At 39.5% G+C, this 8,904-nt stretch overlaps 1 pseudogene; it reads right to left on the bottom strand.

Moving 5' to 3' along the window:
• Positions 1-7,085: 7,085 nt before the first annotated feature.
• LOC127677540 (vomeronasal type-1 receptor 44-like) lies at positions 7,086-8,012 on the bottom strand (annotated as a pseudogene).
• Positions 8,013-8,904: the final 892 nt, after the last annotated feature.

Genomic DNA, 8,904 nt, shown 5'->3' with positions numbered 1-8,904 from the left:
GTTTAAGTTCTTGGTATTAAGAGACGATAAAGGAGGATACAAAGGAAAAATTCCTCTGTAAAGAGGCCACAAAGTCTCTAGTCTGGAGATAAGAAACAAACACTGCTGAGAGTGTGGTTAGTTAGCTCCACCCTACAGATTAAGGGAGAGCAGGAAGACAAAAAAAAAAAAAAAAAAAAAAAAAAAAAAAAAGGAAAGGGGATTTGCGGATTTACATAGTAATGTACTGAAAACAAACTACTCCGGCAGTTAAAGAACTGTGGGAAATATAAGAAAATTCATGAATCCTGCTCTTATAGCAGTGTGCTTTCTGCTAGTTTGCGTGGTTTTTTGAGAGAGTAGTTTTAGGTTCTGCTACTAATTACACAATAGCAGTGATAAAAGAAACTTATTAGGATGAGGACTTCTCAGTCGCATCCAATTTTTCTGGATCTACAGGAGCTATTTTTATCTAAAAACTTAAAACTTAAGAAATCCACCCTGGAGAGATTCCTGAATGAATGTGATGCAGTGGCTCCTTGGTTCGCTGTGTCAGGGAACCTCACGGTACCCTGCTGGGATAAATTAGGCAAGGACTTGGATTTTGCCTGGGAACAAGGCACACTGAAACAGGGTGAAGCCTATCTGGAAGCTTGTGAGGGGCTTCTTAGAAGACCAAAGATGTTGCAAGGCCCTTGAGAACGGCCAAAGTGCCCTAGAAATGCTCAAAGAAGAAAGATCAAATAAAGCTGAAAGCAAAAAGGGGGATAGGAGACGGTCTCTATATACTAGCCTCAGGGTCTTAGGAGAAACAGAATTGGAAGATCCTGATAGTGAAGGAGAGATTCAGGCTCTCGTGAGCCAGTTAGAGACGGTAGTCATAAAAAGAAGAAAGAAACTTAAGAACAAAAGACAGATGCCCACCAAGGTGTCAGATTGCCACTCCACTCTGCCAGCCCCGCCTCCTTATCAGGAGTGCGCTTCTTCAGTGCATCTCCCCCCCCCCTGTACTTTCTGGGCGTTCCTTTTGCCCAGAAGTCTGGGGGGCGGGTCCGCACTGAGCACTCTGGCTTATCCAGTGCTACAGGATTCCCAGGGCCAGAGAGTTTATGAAGCCCTAGATTTTAAATTTATTAAATCTTTAGCTAAATTGGTCCCTCTTACAAAGCATCCATCAGGATGTGAGTTAGCTTCAGCTGTTGTGCTTCCACTTTCTAGATTTGTATAATATATAAATCTCAGTTTTTCCATTTCAAAACAGGATAATAACAGATGTTAAAAACACTTTGCATACAGGGTTCTTGTCAATACACAATGAAAACATATGTATATAAACATTATAAATGATATTATTAACATTTATAAAAACTATTTTTATCCCAATGACCACATGGTGGTTCACAACCACCTATGATGAGATCTAACGCCATCTTCTGGTATGTCTGAAGACAACTACAATATACTTATTTATAATTTAATCTTTAAAAAGGTGTCTGGACAGGACCCTTTGGGACAAGGCACATAAAGTTTGTATCCCAAAGAAGGTATATAGAAACATTCAGATATACAAACACATTTATTATTTATATCATCAAAAAGGTAATGGCTCAAAAAAATAATTTTATATTTTTATGTACATCAAATTATAAAGATTTGTTCTTGATGTCCTCAATTTCTACTTCTACCACATAATGATGTTAATTCTAGAGGACTTAATTAACTTTTACAGATAATTGATACTCATATTTCTAATTTAAAAAATCAAAATATGTGCATATAACTATGATTCATTTTAGGGCATTCTAGTTGCAACCGCTCTAGCAAAGGGCAACTGAGAATGCTATGCTGATTTTCTATAGTTACATAGTTATTGCATATGTTATGATATATACTTAGTGCTCCAACTTAGATTGGAACAAACAATAAAACTGGCTATTTAATGAATAAAGGCTATTCATTTGAGATATCTTTAACAATTTGATTCTTTATTATCCTCAAAGATGAGATAATTTAAGACATTTATACAAAACAAAACTATATCTTCTTAAAAAGAAAAACAGAGGGGAAATGATATCTCCATGCATATAATTTAAATTATGCGTATATATTTTTAAGGCATATATATTTTTAAGAAAATTTAAAAATTTAGATGCCAAGGATGCTAGATGAGATGGAAGAATTCACTTATTGGCATTGCTATTGTCCTCAAGATAGATTAATAATGTTTCTTAGATATGCCTGAGGTTGTATTTCCTAATATGATCTTTATAGCCTCTGCATAAAAATACTCTTGATTTTCATAGATGGCTCTTCTGAAGGAAGAGTTAGATATCTTATTTATAATCAACAGGTGGCTATAAAAACACCTGGGCTCAGCTCAGTTAGCAGAGCTGACAATGATATTAAATGTTTTTCAACTTATAAATTATACTTTTAATCCTTTTACAATTTGCCAAAGGGCTTATGCCCTGGGTAATCTGTCATCTAGCGTTGCTCATACAATTGATGTGCAATCGAGCCTTAATGGTCAACTGAAAGGAGGATTAATGGTTATAAACCAAAGAATTGATTTAGTACAAGAACAAATTGAGACCTTGTGGCAGCTAGCCCAATTGGGATGTCAGTGGAAGTATTCTAGTTTATGTATTACCAGCATTCAGTATGAGAATTTTACAAGAGCTGCAAATTTGTCTAAGCAAATGTCTAGTATATTTTAGGAAATTGGACTGGTGAATTTGATGCCCTGATGGACCAACTCCGTATAGCCATCGTGACTGTGAATTCCACTCGAGTGGATGTGTCTTTGGCTGAAGGACTGTCATCATGGATCAGCTCCGCGATAAATCATCTGAAGGAGAGGAGAGTACTTGGAGTCCTTGCTGTTATCATGATTTTTATAGCATTTGCTTGCCTGTGGTGTATCTGTAAGATGAGGTTTGTCCTACAGAGACAGGCCGCAATGATGATGCAGGCACTCATAGCTATTAAAGCTGGACAGTCCCCCCAGGCCTGGCTGGCAGTCTTAAAGGCCTAATAAGATGATTTCCATGAGTCCACTCGATGGGCTGAGAACATAAGGGGTCAGACCTCTACTCTCGCCTGATAGCTTGTTTTAAAATAAAAAAGGGGGAACAAACGGGAGTGGAGGATGCATGGCCATGGTATGATTGGATTTTGTCGAATTACCAAAATGCTTTTACCTCACTCGCTCCTCTTGCTTGCATTAAGGGAGAAGAATTTTTTCTTTATAATATATCTGATGTTAGGAATGTTAACAAAAGGGCAGTCAGACTTCTTAATATAACCTTAAACTCACTTTTGCAAAACACAAATTATTCCTCTGCCCCGGTTTGCCTCAAACCACCCTTTTTCTTCCTTGTTAGTATAAATGTGTCTGATTATCGCCTAGATTGTAACAGTACCCATACACAATGTTATCTATCGGAATGTTGGGATGGCAGCAATGGTACTGCCTTAGTAGTTCACCTACCCATGTTTGTGCCCATTCCAGTTATAGAAGACCCAGACACTTTTCCTGTGGGACAATTGTTCCATGCCAAGAGAGATTTTGGTATTACTGCTGCCATTATTACAGCCATTACTATATCTGTAGCAGCCGCTGTGACCACTGCAGTTGCCATGGCATCTCAAGTGCAGACTGCAGAGGTAGTGAATAGTATAGTTGAGCAGTCTGCACGAGCCTTACAGACCCCAAATCAATATAATTCCCATTTAGAGGCTGGAATACGGCTTTTGAATCAGAGAGTAGATATTCTACAAGAAGAAATTGATGCACTTAGAACAATGGTGCAGGTATACTGCGTTAAACATACCCCAGGATTGTGTATTACCCCCCTACAGGTGAATATGACAGTTCTAAAAGAAAGTCAGTACAATATCAGTGAATTCCTTAAAGGAAATTGGTCTTTTGAGGGAGAATTATTAATCAAACAGCTTCTATTTCAGATAGCTTCGCTTAAAGCCACAAGACTGAAGCAAATCACCATGGAGGACCTGACCTCATGGATCTCCAGCGCCTTTTCTTGGATCAAAGAGTAGGCTGGGATGTTAGCTATAGCTGCCCCTTATGTGCGTAGCAGCTTTCATCTGCCTTTGTTGTTGCTTCTGGCGCATTAGACGAGATCATGCAGTTCATAGAGCCATAGTTTACCAGGCTCTTGTAGCTATGGATGCTCAGGAAGATGTCTCTGTTTGGCTGGCCTCCCTAAAATCTTAGAAGCTTTTACTCCAGGGTACACTGAGCATAAAGTACAGTACATACAATACTGTTTTGAATCCAATGATACCCAAAGACGGGCAACTTCTCGGCGCTTAGATCAACCTAAGATATGAGGCCCGGTGAGCGATAGGGTAACCCTTTGACGTGTAAGATCAAGTCGTTGCAGAGATGACCTAAGACAGGGGTCATTGGTCAACAGAATGCCAGTGACCCGATTAGCCCTGACCTGGGACAGCGTCTATAAAACAAAAAAGGGTGATACGCAGTAAGCCACCTTTTGTTCATCTCCATTACAAGATGGTGCTGGCTGGATGCAGCTCCCTGGTGGTAAATAACTTTTATCACACTTTCATGCTAATGAAGAATTCACTTCGTTCACCTATTAGGAAGCGGCGCACTATCGTATCTTCTGCAGGTGAGGCTGTAAGGCTATATAAGGGTGGCAGGGAGAGGGCTCAGGGCCGCCAATAAGAAGAATAAGAAAAATAAGCTTTGTTCAAGGTTCCCGAAATAAACTGCAAGGAGGAAGAAAACTCCCCGGTGTTGCATCTTTCCTTGCTGGCAAGGCTGGGCGCGGCATCCCCTAAATAATAGCACACCAGTGGTAGGAGAAGCTGATCAAATTTTACTCAAAAAATTTCCATGACACAACTACTAGAGGAATGAAATGGTCACATCCTATAGTCAACAATACCTTTGCTCATTCTTAATGTCAGGTGTACTTCATCTTTACCCATTTCATACTTTTTACCTTCTCTGCATTAGGGTGAACGACTGTGGAAGCTCCCATGAGTTGCTTTTGGCTCTAGGAGTATTGTCCATGGTGTTATGGGTGAGAAAACTACATGCTTCCTCCACTCAAAGCTCCTAGTGTTTGCCATTCCCCCTGACAGTCAGTGCTGGTTCTGTTCTGGTGCTTGATTGTGGTATCTCACTGTAGGTTTTATGCTATTCACCCAGTAACAGAAAGGCAGATTAATCCTTTCCTGGGCATATTTTCCATGTATTTATTTGGGGATTCATTTGTTTGGTTTAGCTATGCTTGGTTTCGTTGGTGTGTGTGTATGTATACAAACATGCATGCATGCATACATACATGCATACATACATAAACATGCATAAACATGTATATATGTATGTATGCATATAGGTATATATGTGTGTATAGATTCAGATACAGATATTTTTTCTGAGATAGAATTTCTCTGTATGCCTTGGCTGTCCTGGAACTCAATCTGTAGACCAGGCTAGCCTCCAACTCAGAGATTTCCCCTGACTCTACCTTTTGAGTGCTAGAATTAAATACATGTGCCACCAACACCCAGCCTATTTGAAGATTTTAAAAAAATATTCTTATTCTTATTTTTGTTTGGTTTTGTGTCTATTGTGTAATAATGTAGATTCATTTCTATAGCTTGTGCTGACCTTGAACTTACTATATTGCTCTTTCAACCTCAGGGTTACTGAGTCATCAGACCCAAAAAAGCTCATGTGTTTTATACAACTTGCAGATGTGATTTTTCTTATTCATCCTCAATTCTTGATATTTTAAGTGTTCTGTCACATCACCTAGTTAAATACCATTTGATTTGTTGATTTGAAGCCTGTTTGAGGCTTCACTCAAAGTAAAGACAGAACACACAACATATCTTAAATCTTTCTCTTTCCTCCGATCAGTTTCCATTTATTTCTTTAGATTATGTGTAAGTGTCAGCACTGAAACTCCTGGATTCTATGTGTGGTGGGGTGCATGTAGGTGGTAGTTCCTCACTTTGAGTGACACATTAACACATTTCCTGTGTGAAGTGTGTCTCTGGGTATGTTCACATTTGTGAAGTGTGCTTCTCTCAGAAGCCTGTGTAAAGTGAGTGGCTGAGTTTAGGTTACCGAGCCCGAAGTTTGATTTAATCTCCAGTATTCAGGCATGTTACAAACCCACAGTTTCCATGATATTTATTGATACTACAGCTAAGAAATTTTCTATTACTAATTTACTATTTAAACATGTGTATTTTGATCCCATATAAAATAATCTGTTTATCATCTCTATCAACTTGATTCCTCTAAGATCTGTTTTTTGCAATTCACTGTATTTTTGTCTCTCTGACAGGGTGCATGTTCAAGATGTTCCTGGAGGACTAAGTCTAACATTCCGCAGCATGGGGAGACCGTGATCTTATTCTACCTTCATGATTTTAAATCTATCTAAGCATCATTGTGCAAATGACAGTATGGGTCTGTGGAAATAGTTCTAGCTCAGCGTGTGTGTGTGTGTGTGTGTGTGTGTGTGTGTGTGTGTGTGTGAGTGTTTTCTGAGTCATGTGATATATGCTCTCAAAATAAGTAATGGAATATGCCAGAAAGATGGCTCAGCGGTTAAGCATTCTGCTCCTTAGAAGACTGAAAGTCTATAAACGCACACTGGGTGGGACACAAGGGTCTATTGATAGAACTCCAGAATACCTGACCTCTATCCTTTGTGAGCACCTGCACTCAAGTTCAAACACACACACACACACACACACACATACACACACACACACGCACACACTGTTAAATCTTAAAAACATATCCTTGTTCAGAACTTAAAAGCAATGTGAAAGCCAGGACAAGTGAGAGCTGTTTCACAGGTCTCCTTTGAAAAGTGCACTGAGAGACAGAAACCCTATGTGATATCTGAGAAGGTATGCAGTTTAATTTTCTTTTATACGATTTTCATCTGTAGAGAAAGTAAACAGATTTAACAGAAAAAAATAATTTTGTATATCAATTTAAGCCACAGAATGTGTTCCTACTATACCATATTACATGCCTTTGATGACAATATACTGGATTATATTCACAATCCATACCCATTACCGAATAATCAAACATTTACTATTCTGCCACACATTGACCTCAAAAGCTTAATTATATGTTTTTCAGTGCAAATAAACACAAAAGGGCTGACTGTGGCATAGCTATGGGACACAATGATTTGGACACTGTAGAATGTGGAGCCATCCTTGAACTTCATCCTTGAGTGGGAGATAACAGTGTCCAAGATGTAGAAAATCACAAAGAAGCTCATGAGCAGCATGATGGTCCTGCTGGCCCTTTGCCCTGGGGATGCTTTTGAAGAAAAGCTGATGTTATGAAGATGCTGGGCCTGCTTCCTGTACCTCCATAGGAGAACCACCATGTTCCCAATGGATAGGGCCATGAGACTGATAAGAAAGGCTTCTCTGATGGCTATAGGTATAGAAAACATACCTTTTCTGAAGTAACTCATGGGTAGAAGGACTGAGTAACATACAGAAAATGCTCTGGGGTCAAACTGGGGGTCACAGTAATTAATACTAACAAGTGACTGCTGAAAGACATATAGAGAACACAGAGGAAAAGAAAGAAATCTAAGATGTAATGGGGATATTTATGTTTAAACTTTGTTAAACAAGAGCTTCTAGGACTAAGAGTGATGGTCCAAAGGACATTCAACATACAGGAAGCACAAAGGGTGAGGCCCCTCTGAAGCCTATGCACGTAGATCAGGGACTGGCATGTGGTAGAACCCCATATCCTCCAAGGCATAAACATGTCCATGGCTATGAGTCTCATAGTTATAAGCAGCATTTGTTGGGTTAGGGACAAGAAAGCAATGTAGAGATCAATGGGCTTAGGCCTGTTCTCACCAATGAGCATGCAAAGGTGGACAAAAAAAGAGGACACTGTTAGCTGAGATCCCAACACTCATTTCAGAGAACAAGGTGATTTTTATGTTTGTGTCAGTGTGCAGTAAATTGGCTTTATTCATTGTATGTAATGAAGGTAGGAAGTAAACTGCAAAATTCTGAGAAGAAAAGAAAAAAAAAAACTTTTCAATACAATGTATGACTGTACCCAGAAATGCCCACCAACACTGAGCTTGTATCAAGATGTCATCTCATTCAGATTACTACACCAACCTCAACTCCAGCTCACATCACCGGCTCAAAGCCATCCCCACTGTCCCAACTGTCCTAATGCTTTCCAATCAAATCTGAATTGTGTATACTATTGTGGAGCTACTCCTGAATATAAACTTTCTTGGACATTAAACATGTCCATGAGTTCTGAGAACCTCCTGGCCCATGGGTTTGGTTAATTCTGGAGCAAGAGCTGCATCTCACTTGATTGTCAAATACACAATAGATTTACATGTCTGCTGAATTGGCATGGAGAAGATTGCTCAAAGGGAGAAATGTGCCCTCCTGGAGGGCTGTCTGCCCATGGCTTCCAGGATACAGGGTCATTTTATTTCAGTGTTTGCTTTATTCTGTTTCTTTACCACTACCACCAGCCCTAATATTCACTCTCTGTCTGTCTATCTCTCTGTTTGTATGTGTTTTCCTCCCCTGTACCAAAATTTTCTTCTTCCCTCTTCCCTCTCCCTCCTTCACTATCCTAGTTCTGTTTCTCAAATACCATTTCTTTGTGTAGCTCTGGCTGTCCTAGAACTTACTCTGTAGATCAGTCTGGCCTCTAACTCAGAGATCTTCCCGCTTCTTCCTTTGAAGTAGAAGCTTGGATTAAAGAAATGTGCCAACACTGCCCAGCCAGGCCAAATATTCTCAATAAACGTCCAGAACAAATGATTACCAATTTGGACTCTTAATCAAATTCTACCCACTGCCATTTCCTCAGAGTGTGACCTTAAGCATGCAGAG

Source organism: Apodemus sylvaticus, chromosome 2 (assembly GCF_947179515.1).
Source record: "Apodemus sylvaticus chromosome 2, mApoSyl1.1, whole genome shotgun sequence".
Classification (NCBI taxonomy): domain Eukaryota; kingdom Metazoa; phylum Chordata; class Mammalia; order Rodentia; family Muridae; genus Apodemus; species Apodemus sylvaticus.
Note: the sequence above shows the minus strand (reverse complement) of the source record. Positions and strands in the feature narration are given on the sequence as shown.